General features: G+C 39.9%; 2 protein-coding genes across 2 annotated transcripts in view; both read right to left on the bottom strand.

The window, feature by feature from the left end:
- Window positions 1-18605, bottom strand: part of LOC140686901 (trafficking protein particle complex subunit 9-like) — a 548774-nt gene that overhangs the window by 32535 nt on the left and 497634 nt on the right. Inside the window, exons 2-4 of the mRNA XM_072942052.1 lie at window positions 4283-4342; window positions 4027-4120; window positions 3627-3747 (exon numbers count right to left, since the gene is read on the bottom strand). The gene's annotated coding sequence lies outside the window, so the exon portion shown is untranslated. The remainder of the gene's footprint in view (window positions 1-3626; window positions 3748-4026; window positions 4121-4282; window positions 4343-18605) is intronic.
- Window positions 1-18605, bottom strand: part of LOC140686884 (trafficking protein particle complex subunit 9-like) — a 245434-nt gene that overhangs the window by 194520 nt on the left and 32309 nt on the right. The window lies entirely within an intron of this gene.

The raw sequence follows: 18605 nt of genomic DNA, 5'->3' as shown, positions 1-18605 counted from the left end.
TGAAAACTCAGTAAAAGTGGTGCTTCTCCCTCAGCAAATGGGAGGTAGCCTGATGTGTGTGTGTGTGCACGTGTGTGTGTGTAAATCAAATACAATGAATTCTGGGATGTGTACAGTTTTTTTAAGTCACTGTCATTTCATGGGAATGAGCCAACATTTAAGTAATTTGAATCTAGTGTTCTGAGAGAGTCTCAGGCTCTTGGTGGAGGAGGTGAAAGGGGAGAGTGAAGGAGAAAAGAGGTACATGAAGCAAAGAAGTAAGAATACTGCCAGGGAAAGGCAAGACATTAGTTTTGTTCTTCCTTGCACCACATACAATTTAGGGACTCGCTTTCCGCTGATGACTTATCGAGCATTGAGTTGCAGGAGAAGAGGGGACAGCTCATTGCTCACTGAGCTTGTGACTGTATGTGGCATCTTATAGACACAAATCATTTACCCTGATCAAACACTCTAGCAGCAGGCTGCAATTCTCCTGTTTTGAGAGACAACAAAGCAGGAGTTCAAACAGGTTGCATAACTTGACAAAAGTCAGAGGTCCAGTAAATTAAAGAGGATTAATTCAAACACAGATCTGAATGCAGAGTCTGATCTTCCCACTCCCAGGACTGGAAAATCCTTAACACAGGCTCCCCAGCTCCCCTGCATTGTTCCTGGCACCAAGCATTTCCCATGGCAATGGTCACCATTTCTCACAGACACAGCGCTCTGTGCAGCAAATGACCTTGATCAGACCTTGATCATCTACCTGCCACGCCCACCAGGCTTCACCATACAGGCAGGAAAGCTGGCTTTCAAGTGCATAAAAAGCCATTCCTTGTCTAACCTGGGCTCTTCTGTGGTTTCTCCAGCCTAAAGGCAGCCATGACACTGCTCACAGTTTGTACATGAGCCACATTACCTCTCTCCATCTGTCTCCCCACCTATACTACTTAGCTATGACCATTTTGAGAATCTTTGACACAAATTTTTAAAAACAAAAAAGAAAGGATTCTGGAACAACTACTTAATACTTACAATTTTAAATGACAAATTACAAAGTGAGTATTTACAAACCGAATCTTCCTTTCTAAATTTCAGTTTTAAGCGTTTAAAAATATAATAGCAAAAAATTTTCACTTACAAAATTGACAAAAACAGAAACAATAATCTGGAATAAGTTAAAAAATAATGCCCATGTTCTAAATGGAGAAACTTCAGGACTGTACTGAGGGGTAAAGTAAGAGGTGAGAATGTAGAAACATAAACAAATTGCATGGAGGAAAGCAGTTTTGTAAAGATGTAAGTTCTCATCAGAATAATTCAAAACTTACTAAAAAATCCCATGACAAATCCAATCTGATTTTTTTTAACTTGAACAAAATATTTTGGAATTCTTCAGGAATAATAAAATCATAATACTAGACAAGAAAATTTGGGATGGAAGAAAAGAATCAAAAAAAATTCAGACTGCCAATTATTAAATAAATTTTTACAATATGTAAGTTATGGTGCTGGAGTAAGAAAGACAGATTGACAGAAGGGAACCATGAGGTCAAAAAGAGACTCTAGTGTACATAAGTATTTTGTAAAGGTGGGATTTCAAATCAAAGAGAAAAGTATGACTTCAATAATTGTCCTGAGACAATCTGAGAATCACCTGGAAAGAATAAATACTATTCCTCTCATAAGGACCACAAGATAAATTACAGACAGTGATGTAAATATTAAAAAGTACTAATAACAGCAAATACAACACTTTGCTCTTATTAACTCAACTTACCCTTACATTAACAAGCACTATTATCATCTCCATCTTAGAGATTAAAAAAAAACCTACAGAGGAGATTTATTCCAGTATAAGAAATTATTTTTAAGAATAATGTCAAAGATAGAACCCATAAGGAATACATTTATTATCATAAGAATATTTTGAGACACTACCAAAATAAAAATCCTCCTAAACAAAATGAAAGGCAAGAAATGACAAGAAAAAGCTCTGTGATACATGTTGTTGAAGACAAGAAGTTAATGTTCATAACATACAAAGAGCTTCACAAAGCAACAAGAAGCTCCCCCACTTAAATGTGTGCAAAGGATAAAAGGAATCATTCATTTTAAAAAAGTCAAATGGCTAATGAGTGAAAAATGCTCAATACCTCACTGGTCATCAAATGCAAACTAAAACAATGAAAAAGCACTTTTGCTCATCATATTGGCAAATATTATTTTAAAAGATATTCTAGCTAGTGTCCATCTGTGGGAGAAGAAACCATGAGCGACATTTTCAGAGGACGACATGTCAATGGATATGTAAACTCTGAAAAACGTACGTACACACTGACTCAACACCACTTCTACAAATCGTTTCCTTTAGGAAAAAACAAATTTAGTCCAAAAAGATGTACCCATCAGGGCATTTACACAGCACTGTTTACAATGGTGGGAAGAAAAACTGAAGTGAAATCATATCCAGCAATAGAGAATTCGTTACATAAGTAATTGTGCATCTTTTCATTCCCCTATGGAAGGAATTTCTAGAGTCACTTGAAAGGAGTCTGTGATGAATGTAAATGTCACATCCAGGGACTAAATTTCCAGAAGCCTTAACTAAAGGACTACTCATAAAAGATCACAGGAATGTCTGTACAAGAAGGATGCCAGTCAAATATCCTTTCTGACAGTGGAAAATGGAGAAAACTTAACTGTCCACCATCAAGACAATGATGCGGTAAATCACGACGAGCTGCGAGCAATGAGGGAGCCGGCATTTCGCCGTGGTCCAGGGCCTTGTCCACAGCATTCTCTCACCAAAGGTGTGCGTGGGAAAGAGACCACACCCGCAAATCAGGAGACCCCTCCACTCTATCTGAAAGGACCGGGTGAGTCTGGAGTGGGAGGACGTCTATGATATACACCTGAGTGATCAAAGCGAGCTGCAGAAAAACATATAGTATGGTCTCATTTTTAAATAAAGCTTATATACACACACGTATACATGGAATTCTCATATGTGTGTATATATGTATGTCATAAGCATAAAGGTCATGAAATATATATACCAAATTTTCAACAGCTTTTAATCTTCAGAAATAAGGGGAAGGGAGGTAGGGTCTTCCTGTACCACCACAGTTCTCTTTTCAGTATTTCAGTTAAGTATACTTGGAATTTAAAAGTTTATTTAAGTCCGAAGTAAAATGGACGATGCCTCCACAAGACAGAATGCTATACTGGTCATCAAAAATCATGCCAGAGGAGATAGAATATTGTAGAAAAACATATAAAAAGCCGAATGGAAAATGGAGGTGTCCACACAGCAAACAGTCACAGAGTGCTCTCTGGTTTTTTATGACAGAGGTGATACACACTTACGAAAATATATGTTAACGTGTTAATTATTATCTTTGAATAGCGGGACAAGGATAGCCTCTTTTGCCCACTTTTTCAGACTTATTATTTTAAATGCACATTCTTTTTCATCTGAAAAAAAGCATTTTTAGGTGTGTAGTACTACGCATTGGAGAATAATACAAGAATACTTAGAGAAACAAGTAACTAGGAGACAAGGCAGCAGCATCACACAATGTAGGACGGGCGATCCTGATTAACACCATGCAGTTACATAAGGACCCACAAATTGAGAGCACCTGCTGTAACAGGGCGTGATCCCCTTCTATTTGTCAGCAGTGTCTTCAGGCCTGAGGCAGTTCTGAGCACGGCCAGTGTCAGTGCTGGTGTCTGGATTGATGCTACTGGGGGTGAGGGCACCTGCAAGCCGAGAGGAAGAACAGAAATCATCCTCTGCCTTTTCTGTCTTGTTTCTTTGTTACTTTAAAAGAGAGGCATATATAAGATAAACTGTGTATCTACCCAAATGAAATTTCAGTAATGAAACCGTTTTTAAAGACTTCACAGCTTATATTCTGCCTATAACTGTCTTTTCAACAAAGCATCATATTTATTAAATGTTAATTAACTCAGTTAATTAACTCCCTGTTGAAACATTCTAGTAAAGAACATGAAATGCAGTATGTAAAAGAACCACACCTGCAGTGACTAGCTCAGCTGTCTTGACGGCAGTGCAGTCAACCCCCACCATCTTGTGGCCCTGAGCTCCTGACGCTGGTAAGACATCACGCTGCTGCCTCAGATGGAGAGAAATGGTGAAAGCATTTCTTGAACCCTACAGCACTGACAAAACATAACTGACAAATCCCAGGCTCCTTTGAGGCTCTCATTTTCTGTTTCTGGCCAACACCCGTCAATGAGCAGAACCACCCAATTCCCGAGCCATGGGACTCACGTGGGAAGGAGTTTTGGAGAAATTTCCAGGTATAGAATGTAACCAACTATACATAGAACTCTGAAAAAAGAAAAGATGCCATACTCTGATTTTGGAAGACACTCAAAATATTCTCCTGAGCCTTAGTAGCTGGAAAGGCTGAGCTTCTCCTAAGCCACTTATTTATTTCACAGCCAGTAAGCATCTCCCACAAACCCTGCTTCCCTGTGTCTGCTGGGAGCTTGAAGCACACTGCTGCTGTCGATCTTATAAGTCACAGGGCAGAGGCGTGTGTCTCACGCCTGCAACCCTCACACAGGCTCGCCTCCTAGCCTCACTGTCTGAACTTGGCTCCATTTTCTCACCTGTTTATTTAGTATCTGTTCTTCTGTAAGCTGCCTGAAATGCGTTTTGGAACATGTCAGAAGAATCAGTGGGTTGAGAAATGGACAGATTGAGAGGTGAGAGATGGGCAGACAGAGAGAGAGACTCCAAGAAAAGGGGAAAAAATAAAATTTCCTATGCAAAACCCTCTTCTAATCAGGGAAGGAAACCACCACGGAAAAGTGTGAAGAGGCAGGTAGCTTAGGACTGTTTCCTGGATTCCATGAAAAGTAACACCAAGAGATGAGAGGGTAGAACTTTAAATAGTAAAAGAAAAAAGTACGCATGCTTGAAAAATATATCTACAATATGTACTTTCTAAAGAATAGACTCAAATCAGCAAGGCCCAATAACACTATACTTGGGTATTTACAGAAGTGAGAATCCCATCTCCAAACCACAAGGCATCCCTTCGGAGCACTGACAGTCTACATGGGGCGGTCATAAAGCCGTCACTGCAAAAGCTATGCTACCCTGCACTTACGAGGAACGAGCAGCTGTGCTCGGGCTGCCCACGCGCGTCATTTACACCCCACAGCACCTCTACGGGGGGGACGCCTAGCAAGCCCCGTCTCTGCAGGACAGAAAATCAGTTCTGGAGAGGCTAAGCCAACCTACCAGTTCTCCATCACACAGGACTTGTCACTCCAGAGCAGGAATCGAACTCGGTCCCACGAATGTAACCATGGTACTACCGTGCTTTGTGTGCTGTTTGTGTGTATAATACATTTGTTTCTATCATGAAAGGGTATTTAATAAATGATCGGTTGCCCTGTCTATCTCATTAGCTCACAATTAATCTTTATACTGTTGAATAGTACTCTTTTCCCGTGAAGAAATGAACGGAAAGAGTGGAGGTCAGAATGAGGTGGGGCTCCATTCTTTATCTGGGATCTCATCTCATCGAAGTCCCCAAACAGGGAGAAGGAGCAAATGTTCTCTTTATCTTTTAAAGAGAGGGCTCCAGTGATGGTGACTTATTCAATTCCAAAACCAAAGCTGGGGAAAGGGCACATGCAGCAATTAGAGCAGTATCAGCTGTAGGAAGGCGAAAAGAGCTCACGGGAGGGCTCAGGGGGCAGCCTCATTTAATTTCAATCGATAAAACAATAACACACTCTAAAAATATTAGCATACAATGGATTTGCTCTTTCTTGACATCTAGCAAGTTTCCACAGCCCACATGTAACTTTATCGTGAACTAGTGAAAGGAAGAGTCCACAAACAGGGAAAATCAATGCCACAGGCAGGCTGAAACCCAGGCTGGAGTTTAGGAAGGGAAAGGGCATAGTTAAGAACTGAGGGAAAGGCTGGGGGAAAAAATCATCACAATGACTCTCAAGCATTATCCAACAATCATATAATCATTCATTCAAGAGAGAGTTACTGAGGTCTTATTCTGTGCAAGATTGTACAGCGGGCGAAACAAGAGCGCAGCATCCATGGTGGCAGCAAGTTGCGGGGCTCAAATACATTTCTGATCCCGGTAACTTGCACACTTGTCCTCAGTATAAAGGCAAAGATAAAAAAAGTAAAATAGTACTCTGTAAACTCAAAGCATTGTTGAAAAAAAAAGTTAAGAAGACCTAAATACAAGGACAGACACTCCACACACATTCCTCTATCAAAAGACAGTGCTCTTGGAATGGCAGTGCTCCCCAGAGCGATTCGTATATTCAACGTGGTCTCGATCACAATCCCAGCGGGCTCCTCTGCAGAAACTATCTGCTGCTACAATTCATTTGGAAATTCGAGGATCTCAGTAAACAAAACGTACTTGAAAAAGAACAATTTGAGAGGACTTGTAATTCTCAATTTCAAACCTTACAACTGTACCTCCAGGTGAGATTAGAGGCCATTGTGAAGTTATTACTGTGTTTATCCTTATTTACTAAATTCTCTACAATGAATATTACTGTTACAATAAGAAAAATAAAAAATAAGTTATCCTTTAAAACATGCACACCGATTCATTCATTGGGAAAAAATTATTTTATCAATAAAGAGATAAACAAATATCTAGTGAAAAAGGACAACTTAAAAACAAGAGTGCATTTGCATTTTTCATAAATTGAAAACTGAAAAGCACTAAGACGTCAAGTTTCTAGGGAGACCAATGCAACATATTAATAGTTATTTTCAGAAATCCTAATATAACAATGAAAACTCAGGAAAGGGAAAATCGTGACTGACAGCCAACTGCAAACACATGGAGAGCAAAGGCCTAGAAATCACAGTTCCTGCTACTAACACAATAGGAGAGGAAATTCCTCACTGAGGAGACAGTGGAATCCCATGCATAAGACAGGATACACATTACAAACTGCACTAGAATCGGGGGTGATTTTCTTAGAAGAATTCTAAAGTTACAAAATTGATGAAAAACTATTAAAACACTGACAGAAAGATTAAAACACACAGTCATATATATTATATAGAAACATATGAAGTCTGCTCCCATGTTGCATAGAAATACAAACATATTTGTTCATTTATAGGCACTGATTACTTTATCCCAGGTAGAATATTTCAATTAAAACAAATAATCAATATTACACTCCTCTTGTCAAATCTACTTGATAAGTTACTCTGCTATGTAAACATAATGTGTCTAAGATAGATCTAAAATTAGTGAAAAACATCTTTTTATGGTTTCTTGAACTATTCTCAAAATTCAAAGCTTAATTTTAAAACAGATCTGAGAAGTAATTCTATACTACCTTTTCCCTCATGAAATAAACAGCAGTCTATTGTCAAAAGTCTGTCCTTAAAATGATTCACGAGCACCGTATCCTCACAAAACTGCTGGACAGCAAGGCACTATCCAGACACTGTGACCCAACAAATGAAACACAAGGAAGACAGTGACCCTATTCTGGAGGGCTTATAGTCTGTGTCAACACTGGGGTTTTTATTTGATTGATTTGATTAGGTAGCAAAATAAAATCAGTCAAGTACTTTCTTCTTTGAGCATTCTATAAGTCATGACTCTGCTGTTAGTGTCATGAGCAGGAAAGACTTAAGCATGACTTGATTAGGTCAACTAGTAACAATCATCACTGGAGAGTGAGTAATAAAGAAGTTAACTGATAGCAATGCTTCTCCATATATGAGACCTAAAATAAATCTACACCGATATCCAAAAGTAAAATGAGGAGATGAGGTCCCCAATGAGAAAAAAATCTAACAAGAAATCAAAAAAGTAAAGACTTTTTCTTTAACGATTCCTGGAAAGAGTGGAGCATGGTGGTGAAGAGCTCAGATGCTAGGGGAAAATATGAGGGTCTGAAATCCCACAGCACTGGGTAGCTTTGACACTGATATGTCAGTGAAATTCTCTGCATCTCAGTCTCCGATGCATAGACTGGGGACAACAACAGTACCCATCTCCTAGAACGGTCTAAGAATTAAGTTATTTTAAATATACAAGTTTAAATAAAATACATCAGATATTTAATATTACCCCAAAAGCACAAGGAAAAATGAAAACAGAGATAAATTGGAGTTCATTAAAATTTAAAACTTTGCTTCAAAAGACACCATCCAGAAAGTGAAAAAACAACACTCAGGAGAAAATTTTTTCAAATCATTTATCTGATAAGGAATTTGTGTATCAAAAATAAAATTCCACAGCTCAACAATAAAAAGACAACTCAATTAAAAAATGAATAAAGGATCTGAAAATATATTTTCAAGGAAAATATACAAATGGCCAATAAGCACAATGAAACGATGTTGAATAACATTAGCTCTAAAGGAAATCAAGTCAAAACAACTAGGAGAAACCGCTTCACACTCACTACAATAGATTATAATCAAAAAAAGATTAACAAGCATTAATGAGGACACAGAGGAAGCGGAGCTCGCAGCCCTTGCTCGTGAGAACGTAACACAGCGTGGCCTCTTTGGAAAACATCCTGGCATGTCCTCAGAGAATTGAATATTTGGTTTCTGAATGATCCAGCAATTCTGCTTCCTGGGCACAGAAGTAAGAGAACTGAAAACAAATGTTCACATAAAAACTCCTACAGAAATTTTCACCATTACTTTTCTCCATTACTTTTCAGAGCCAAAAAACAGAAACAACCCAAATGTCTATCACGTGATGAATGGGTAAACAGAGGGGCCCAGCCATACAGTGGAATATTATTCAGCAATAGCGAAGCATAGAGTACTGACCCAGGGCCACAACGTGGACAAATATTGAAAACGTTACTCAGTGTGAAAGAAGTCAGTCAAAATAGATGGTTCCACTTACATGAAGTGACTTGATTTGCATGAAATGTTCAGCACACGCAAATCCACAGAGACAGAAGAGTGGCTCCCTGGGGCTTGGGGAGAATGGGGAAGTTGATAATGTCTGCTTATGCGTACTGGGTTTCCTGTTGGGGGGATGAAAATGTTCTAAGATTGACTGGGATGCACATTTCTGGGCGTAGAGTAAAATCCGCTGTACATTTTAATGGGTGATTTGTATTAAAACTATTAAGAACAAAAGCACCTTGGGCTAGTACCTTCCATAGTAAATGCAAATTGCTAACATTTATTACAGGAAGAAGAAACTGCCCTCAGCATGAAAACAGGAGATCAGCAAATATTAGTTAACCGAAATTGGACAAGAGCATTTCACTTGAAACTGTTACTGAGTGTACACGAAATATTCAGTCATGACAAGGAAAATCAGTTTGACATCACGAAGAAGCATTCTGCTTCAAATGCAATTCAAGGATTCGGCAAGCCCAGCTGCTACAAATGACCAGAGAAGAAACCTGGTTCTTAAAACAAGCACCAGAGCCAACAAGGAAATGGTGGTGAGGAAAGCAGGCGGCCTAAAATCTGGAACAGTGTGCTACAAATAATTTCTCCACTGAAAATTCAAAAATAAAATGAAAGTGATGTAATGCTGTGTTGAACTCATGTGAATGGCCTTCCTGCAGTGCTTGACAGTTCTGTAACCCCGAATGACTCAGGAGAATCAGCATGGCTCCTGGGATTCCCCAAGTAACTGTCCACAAGCATGCTGACCACCATCATATCTGCCAGGGTTGAATTGCAGAGAAGACACCAACCTCTGAAAGGCACAGGGAATGTTGACAAGGGAATAAAAGGCTGCAGTCAATCCTGGGACAGAGGCCCTGTGAGCAGAGGCCAGAAGGCTGCAGGTGAACTGGAGTGGCCCTGGGGCAGGAAGGGACCACAGGGGAGCATATCTCAATTATCTACTCTCTCTCCCTCGGGTAGGAGGGATAAAGCCTGCATGCTTCTCACCTGGAACTGTGGGTTCTGGCTGGCGGAAGTCTTACCGACAAGGAATGAATTACTCAAGACTGTGGAAAAAGGAAAGATAGCGAGAGGGATTAGGGAGCCAACTCCACGAGTCTCTCAAATGCTCCCATATTTATTGTGTATAATCAAAGGAAAAAGTCATTAACAGTTGTGAGATAGTAGGCAGGAACTTGGGGAAAGAAGGGATGAGACAGAGATTGTAGACTCCACCATGAGTACTAAGGCTTAGTTTACCTTTAGGGAAGTCATGGGGTGAGGGGAACAAGATACATTTTTTAGACATGTTTATTACAAAGCAGACCACCAGACCCGCCTGGTCCCTGTTTTGGGGATAATAGACTATCTAACACCACACAGGCCCGGCGTTTATAGCTGAGGGCCTGGGTCATTGCTGTGCAATAAGCAGAGTGCTATCTATACCCTCAAATATGTAAGCAAGGCATTGTCTCTCCTTTTTATGGCAAGGAGACAGAAGTGAGGATGCACAGGTGCTTGCTTTAAAGCAGTTACTAAGCACATTTTTTCTTCTTAAAGTTGACAGTCGGCTGGGATGTGTTACAATTTGTTAACCCAATCATGGGCTCCCACATGGAACCATTATGGAGGACATCCTAGGATGACAAATCCTGGCTCTGGGTCTTTTCCTGCCAGCTTCAGCCACTCCAGCAGGGTCTAGACACATCCCTGAATAACGATCCCACAGAACCACCTAAACTCTTAACTCCTGGTGCTTGAAAATTAATTTTAGCTCTACACAACTTTCCGTAGAAAAGTTTCAGAAATAAAAGATATTGTATTCTTTTTATATCTCATCATAAGACTGATTTTTCTGATTGCTCTAAGCTGCTTCTACATGGTAAAGCACCTAATTCTGCAGGTGAATTCAGTACTTTCCTTTGGGCATAACTAGACAGTCTGGGCTGTCTGACTTCTATTAGTCAAATACCGATACACTTAATTGATTTCTTTGCTCATCAATTTCAGCCTGGAGGTGAGGGTCTGTCACTATTTTCCTCAGCCCACCCTCTACTCTTTTCTCATCAACATCTCAGGCCTCCTGAAAACAAAACAAAGCATTTGTTTCCCTTCATCTACACTTTCCACAAAGGCAACAGGAATCATCATGCCTAGAGAATGAATTCAACACAAATGTTACAACAAAAATCTATAAACCTGAAGCAACTCCATCTCCGAATCATGATACACAATGACATGAGAGTAAGTGTGTCAGGTACAAAGCACGCGTGAGCCTGAACACCTCATTTCTATTCTTCAAAGGAAGGAAGGTTTTCATATTTTTTCTTATCATTCTTTGTCATTGTTTCTGATTAAGCCAAAACATTTTTTATGAAATAATTAAGCACTGCAATAACAGATTTTCGCTGTATCAATTACAGAAGGAATTCAGAGGGGATAGGAAAACCCACCTCTGTAAAATATGCAAAATTCCTTCCCCTGTTAAGAACACGAATACAAAATTCAACAGAGAATTCGAATTCTTGTGGAGAGGACAAAAGCCACAGAATCAAAGCAAAGTCATTATTATGACTCAATCCAAAATTCACTGGACAAACATGCGCAATGCATTCAAATAATTTTTAAGGCACACTGCAAACCATTCACTTAATTATCTACAGGCTAGAGGAAGAATTTCCCTCTATAACAGACAACATAAATCAATAGGTTGCCCCACCAAACAAGGAACAAACATCAGGTTTTTAGCAGTTCTGATAAATCAGCAAGTTTTAAATATCAAAATCCAGAAATTTTAAACATTCATTCACACCAGAATGAATCAAGCACTTAAAAAAAAATAACCCAGAGAAACTAAACACATTGATCACGTACCTGGATCAATGAGAAATTCTTGTACAGCTGGAAAAAAAGAACAGGCTATAGCCTTTTACTTGAAAAATAAAGCTACTTTTAAAGATAACTGCTAAAACACATTTCATCATTCATGTTGCCTTGAAAAATCTGAGGAACTTGTCTCTGATCAGAAAAGCAATTCTGAGTATTAGTATTTTACAATTCAGTGCCAGTTTGCTTTAGAAGAAAAAAGAAAAGCTACTGTTTCTCATCTTGCACAAAGTTTAAAGAACCTCCCTGCCTCTATCTCCTCTCATTTTCTAAGCTCATGCTCCCCAACCCTTCTGAAACAATTATGAGAACCTCTTATTCCCACCAATATGCCAAATCACAAAAGAGTATCAATTTATTTGTGTAAATATATACTTACACCTTGAACTGGAGGAGAAAGGTTTCAGAAGGCTATATGGAACTTATTGCTACATTCCTGAAATCACACACATACACGTTCACAGAGACACAGACATATACAAACTGAATTACTGGGCACTTCACAAGCTAAGGACTTACAACTTCTAGAAGATAACTTTGTAGTTAGTTTAAAATACAAAACGGTCAGCTTTTGAAAGCCTTGAACATTGCAAAATCATCCAAATATCAATGAGATCCAATTAGCCTTCTCTGTAGAATGTAATTCCCCATGATGGCAAAGCAGACCCTAAGAAGTAGTGGATCCAAGACTCGTGTTTTTCACTAGCTATGACCGTTTTAAAACACGTTAAAAGATTTAGAAAGGTATGTCCCTACGACATTTATTCGTATTGAGATGGCATATGTATTCAATTGTCTATGCAGAAAATAGGACCCATGATAGTGTTTAAGAAATATTTTGTGTATTGAAATATTTATTTTAAAGTGCAGACAAGGAGGGTGGGTATTACTCCGTTGTAGAGCACCTGTTGAGCATGCACATGTTCCTGGCTTCAATCCCCAGTACCTTAATGAAAATAAATAAATACAAGTGTTTATTTAAAAATAAGAATAAATTCATATAAAAAAATGCAGACTAAAAACCACTGCAATCTAGGAGCCACAATTATAATAAAAAACAAGTGTTTCTATCAAATATTGACTATACGCCAATCACAGAGACAACCACAAATCACACCTGACAACCATCACGTGTGATTCTCAGCAACCCTACTAAGTAAACACGGATGAGAAACCCGGCTCTGCGGATGAGGAGACGGAGCTCGGAGGAGCTGGGGACGCTTACCGTCCTGATCCCCGTGACACCGCATCAGCCCAGGGAAAGCGCTGACAGAGCTGCACTGAGGGGACACCCAGCTGCATGGAACCTTGGGGGATTGGGGAGTCCTAGAAAATACTCTAAAGTGTTCAGTGAAAAACCAGCTCAAATATATTACACTGTGCTCCATCCTCTAAACACGGAACATGACTGAGACCTTTTTGATGCCTCCGTGTCCTTTCTGCCATCATCAGTTACGTGCCCTCTCAGCGCGACCAGTCATGAACTGGATCCCATACGAAGTGCACCCCATATGCAGAGCTTTTAAAGCTGTTTTATGAAGTTTGTAAGACTCCGTCTATTCCTCACAAAGGCGGTCATCCAGCACTAGTCACCGGTGCGGATGTACCACCTGAAATCACACCTTTCTGCATTTTAAAATCCCTTCATGTAATACAGAGTTTTAAACAGCAAAGCAGCAGCTCAACCACAGACAGTGGACAGCTTTTCACCATACGGACTTGAACAGCCCATCGGACTACCTGGAAGCCCTTTTCTTCTATTAAACCCACTTCCAGGTACTTCATCTGATTGGTGGACTCGGCCTCTGACTGACCTACTCAGAGAGATCCCATCCTCACATCCGGGGGTGGGAGAGGACCCTGCTGCTGGGAGAAATCAGTGAGGAAGGTGGACATCATCCAGCCATATCTGCATGGGTAGAAATGCCACATGCTCAGAAATTATACCGTCAGCACCCCTGGGCTCCCATGGACTGGTTTCACATTAACCAAACTTATGACACACTGATGCAAGAAAACCAGAAATTCAGTTTATTAATGTAACAGGAGATGTGAAACTACAAAAGAGATTGAAATATCAGAGTTCAACCATGAGTACAGATTCTCCTCCATGGCCCAATCTCGGGCAGGCAGTCACATGGCAAGCTTGGACAGAAGCAGAGCAGGAAGAGTTTCTAGATTAACTCAATGGACTAAATTTCTGTTATAAGAAGAGATCTACTGCCTGGAAAACAATTAACGCCAATCACGGGGCGCACTTCATGGGCAGTGGCTGAGACACGACTGTGAGCCCCTGTATAACTCCCCTTTCCCTGTCCTTTCTGGTCTAACTGATGCAGAGGTACAGAGATCCAGGGGTGCAGATACCTCTAAACTCCCAAAGCTCATCCCTGGGAGCCTGGAAACCAGATAGCCAGGGTTTAAACCCCAGCTCTGCCACTTACTAGCTCTGTTACCTTGGCCAAATTACTTACCCTCTGTGTGCCTCAATTTCCACACTTAAACCTGGGATAACAATCAAATCTTTCTTACTCACTTGTTGTGAAGATTGAAGGATTCATTTCTGTAAAACTCTCAGAAAAGAATGTAGCATATTTTTGGTGCCCAACAAATGTCAATTTAATAAGAAAGTGATTTACAAGTCTCCCATCTAATCATCTTCTGTGTTTCATGGCTAGTCTGAGTCCCAAAGGAAATCCTTATTTCCCCTCTTATAAACTCTTGAGGAGCACCCTTCTCTTTCAAGCCACCACCTGTTTAAACTGAGGGAGGGGATCCCTCCTCCCCACTCCTCTGGTCCATGGGAGACTGCTTCTCCCTTCACACCCCTGACCACTGGCCCACGGCTATCCCTCCTCACACTAACAGATTGAGGTGTGAGTCCGGGGAGACAAGCAGGGCATATGAAACCTTTCCTTTCCCTCCAGTGTTGGCCACCATTAGGAAGCAGCTGGGATGCTCAGCTCCATGGCAAGACACTCCTGTGCATTATGGGCCAGATCCTCTCAAGGGAATGCTCGCTGTGGCCCAGAGTTACCTGGGACTGCGTGAGTCTCTAATTCTGGGACATAGTGTCATGACACTCACTCTCCCACAGCCCTGAATTTCATGGAGAACGTGGCTTCATCAGTAATAAAGGAGACATTTATCGCCTGCCTGTTCTTCTTTGTCATCTCTCAGTTGGCTGCTGGACACAACATGTGTATAAGTATTGGGTCCCCTTAAGCCCCAACATATATGAAGTAACAAAAAATTCTGTGGCTTAACATTGGTTCAGGGCGACTGTGTAACGGTCCTGACTCTGCTGATGCTAAATTATGTGTTTAGGAACTATGGAACTTCCTCAAATATCTTTCATCATAAAACCAGCTTTCCTTATTTTCCTGTTTCTCAGTAATTGCCAAAGACTCTCAAATGATGGCTTCACATCAAACAGCAGTTAAGTTTATGAGCCCTCTTGACATACACACTGTGCTAAACACTTTACATAATTTCTTATTCTCACAATTCTACAAAGCAGAAATGAGTGTCCCCATCTCACAGACGAGAGAAAAACTCCGAACGAACTGACTCAGGATCACTTAGCTCAGTGGCAGCGCGTGCACGCAAACCCAAGTCAAAACACTACACCCCTTCGTATATGTACCAAATCTCCTACCACCCATTGACACACAGCGGTGGGGATAATACTTAGGGAACTCAGTACACTTTTCAGCTTTAAGGTGCTCCAGAGGCCTCTTCTAGCTCTTTTATAAAATCCCGGCTCACTGGTTTCTAACACTGCAAGAGAAGTCCGATGTTCGGAGCACCGGCCAGGGCGGAGCGCCGGCGCAGAGCACGCAGCCGCACAGAGCAGCGGAGCTACCGGCGGCGCAGGCAGGGGGAGAGCGGCCCCCCGCCTGTTGGGCAGGAACACAACCCCTGACCGAGGTGCTGGGAGGGGGCACGACCCGCCATCATGCCTGTCCAGTCTGCAACATCTGACTGCGGCATCCGGAGGGGCAGTGACCCGCCCGCCCGCAGCAAAAGAGAGCTGCATCTGACCCCGTGTTAAGAGGAGGCGCGATCTGCTTGCCGACAAGTGCTGGGAGCAGCACAGAAGAGGGCGCCAACGGAGGGCCTATGAAAACAAGCTGAGCTTCCAAAACAGGACGAAGACAGAAGGACTTCACATTAAAAGCACACAGACTCCAGGAGAACAACGACAACAACCCTTTTTTTTGTTTGTTTTGTTTTGTTTTTTGGTTTTTGGTTTTTGGTTTTGGTTTTGGTTTTGTTTTGTTTTTAATCTGTTTTTACCTGTTCTATTTTGAATTACTCTCTTAATTTTTACTTCTTAATTCATTTCTATTTCTCTTGGATTTTGATGTCCTGTTATTGATTAGACACAGGCTTCAAACACATATATTCATCTCCCCACCCCCCTTTTTTATTTTTTAAAGGTTTTAAAAAGACGTCTCCACCCGATTAATACTCTACTTCAACCCGCTCTTCTATTATTCATTATACAATGTTTTCAAGCCCTCTTTCTCCCTTCTTTTAAAAATCTTTCTCTCTCTCTCTTATTTTTTTCTCTTTTTTCTCTTTATTTTCTTTTTTCTTTTTTTTTCTTTTTTTTTCTAAGTTCTATTCCTAAATAGGCATTAGATAGATAAAATTCTTAAGATCCAAAATAGAGAATTGATGCTCCATAAACCACAATGCCAGAGAGGTATGAGCAAGATGAAGAAGCAGAGAAACCTTTCCCAATTAAAAGAACAAGAGGAATCCCCTGAAAGAAAGCTCAATGAAATAGACTTCAATAGCCAACTAGATCAAAATTTCAAAAAAGGAGTGGTCAAATTGCTGAAGGAATTAAAAGAGATAGTGCTTAGAGAAATAAAATATGTCAAAAATGAAATTGAAGCTATAAAGAAGAGCCAAGCAAAATGGGAAAACACATTGACAGAGATGAGGAATGATCTAACAGCTGTGCAAAGCTGACTAGTTAATGCAGAGGAACGAATTAGTGATCTAGAAGACAGAGCAACAGAAAGCACCCATTCAGAAGAACTACAAGATAAGCAAATAAAAAATAATGATAATAGCATAAGGCACCTATGGGATAATATAAAGCATCCCAATCTTCGCATAATAGGGGTCCCAGAAGGGGAAGAAGGATCAAAGGGGATTGAAAAGGTTTTTGAAGAAATCATTACTGAAAACTTCCCAAACTTAAAGAAGGAATCAGATATACAAGTACAGGAAGCTCAGAGGGTCCCAAACAGGAAGAACCCAAATAGACCCACACCAAGACATATCATAATCAAGATGGCCAGAGTCAAGGATAAAGAAATGATTATAAAGGCAGCAAGAGCAAAGCAAAGAGTGAATTACAAGGGAACCCCCATAAGGCTCTCAGCTGATTTCTCTACACAAACACTACAGGCCAGAAGGGAGTGGCAAGATATATTCAAAGCCCTGAATGAAAAAAAGATGCAGCCTATGATACTTTATCCAGCAAGGCCACCCTTTAGGATAGAAGGAGAAATAAAGAGTTTCACAGACAAAAAAAAAAAAAAAGCCGCAGGAGTTTAGCAACACTAAACCCATGCTAAAAGAAATATTGAAATGGCTATTCTAAATTGAAAAGCAGCAGGATGCTACAGAAATGAGAAACGTACAGCTGGAAAGGTGATAACCCATGAATTACAAATAAAGAAAACACGAAATTATAAAAGAAGACATACAAATCACTGAGAGTGGGAGAGGGAGGCAGGGAAATGTAGAATCTTTTTTTCCTTCTTTTTTAAATTTTTTTAACAGAAGGATGGGTTTGAGATCATGTTATTATCAGTTTAATAAAAATGGGTATAGGTTAATAGATTTACAAAAAAGGGTAATCACAAGTCAAAAATTTACAAGGGAGTCACAAAAATTAAATAAAATCCATGATAATAGAAAGGAAAATTACCAAACCACAAAAGGAAGAAGAAAGGAACAAAGAGGATATATCAATTCAACTGCAAAGATAAGTTCAAAATGGCAATAAACACACATCTATCATTAATTACTGTAAATGTTAATGGACTAAATGCTCCAGTCAAAAGACATAGAGTGGCAGAGTGGATAATAAAGCAAGAACCTTCAATATGCTGCATACAAGAGACCCACTTTAGGGAGGACACATATAGATTGAGAGTGAAAGGATGGAAAAGGATATTCCATGCAAATGGAAAAGCCAAAAAAGCAGGTGTTGCAGTACTGATTTCAGACAAAATAGACTTTAAAACAAAGGCCATAAATAAAGATAAAGAGGGACATTTTATAATGATTAAAGGAGTGATACAAGATGAAGACATTACACTCGTTAATATATATGCACCCAATATAGGAGCACCTAAGTACATACAAGAATTACTAACAGAGATAAAGGGGGATATTGATGGGGATACAATCATAGTTGGACATTTTAACACTGCATTAACATCACTAGACAGATCTTCCAGACAGAAAATAAACAAGGCAACAGAGAAATTAAATACTACAATAGAAAAACTAGATTTGGTGGATATTTTCAGAGCTTTACACCCCCCAAAAATAGAATATACATTCTTTTCAAGTGCACATGGAACATTTTCCAGGATCAATCATGTACTTGGGCACAAAAGAAACCTCAACAATATTAAGAAGTTAGAAATTATCTCAAGCATCTTTACTGACCACAATGCCATGAAACTGGAAATCAACAACAGAGAAACAAAAGAGAAAAAAAGAATAGCATGGACATTAAACAATATGTTATTGAAAAAACAATGGATCAATGAGGAAATCA

The sequence above is a fragment of the Vicugna pacos genome, chromosome 18 (genome assembly GCF_048564905.1).
Source record: "Vicugna pacos chromosome 18, VicPac4, whole genome shotgun sequence".
Lineage (NCBI taxonomy): Eukaryota > Metazoa > Chordata > Mammalia > Artiodactyla > Camelidae > Vicugna > Vicugna pacos.
The sequence above is the reverse complement of the archived record's forward strand: the minus strand, read 5'-3'. Positions and strand labels throughout refer to the sequence as shown.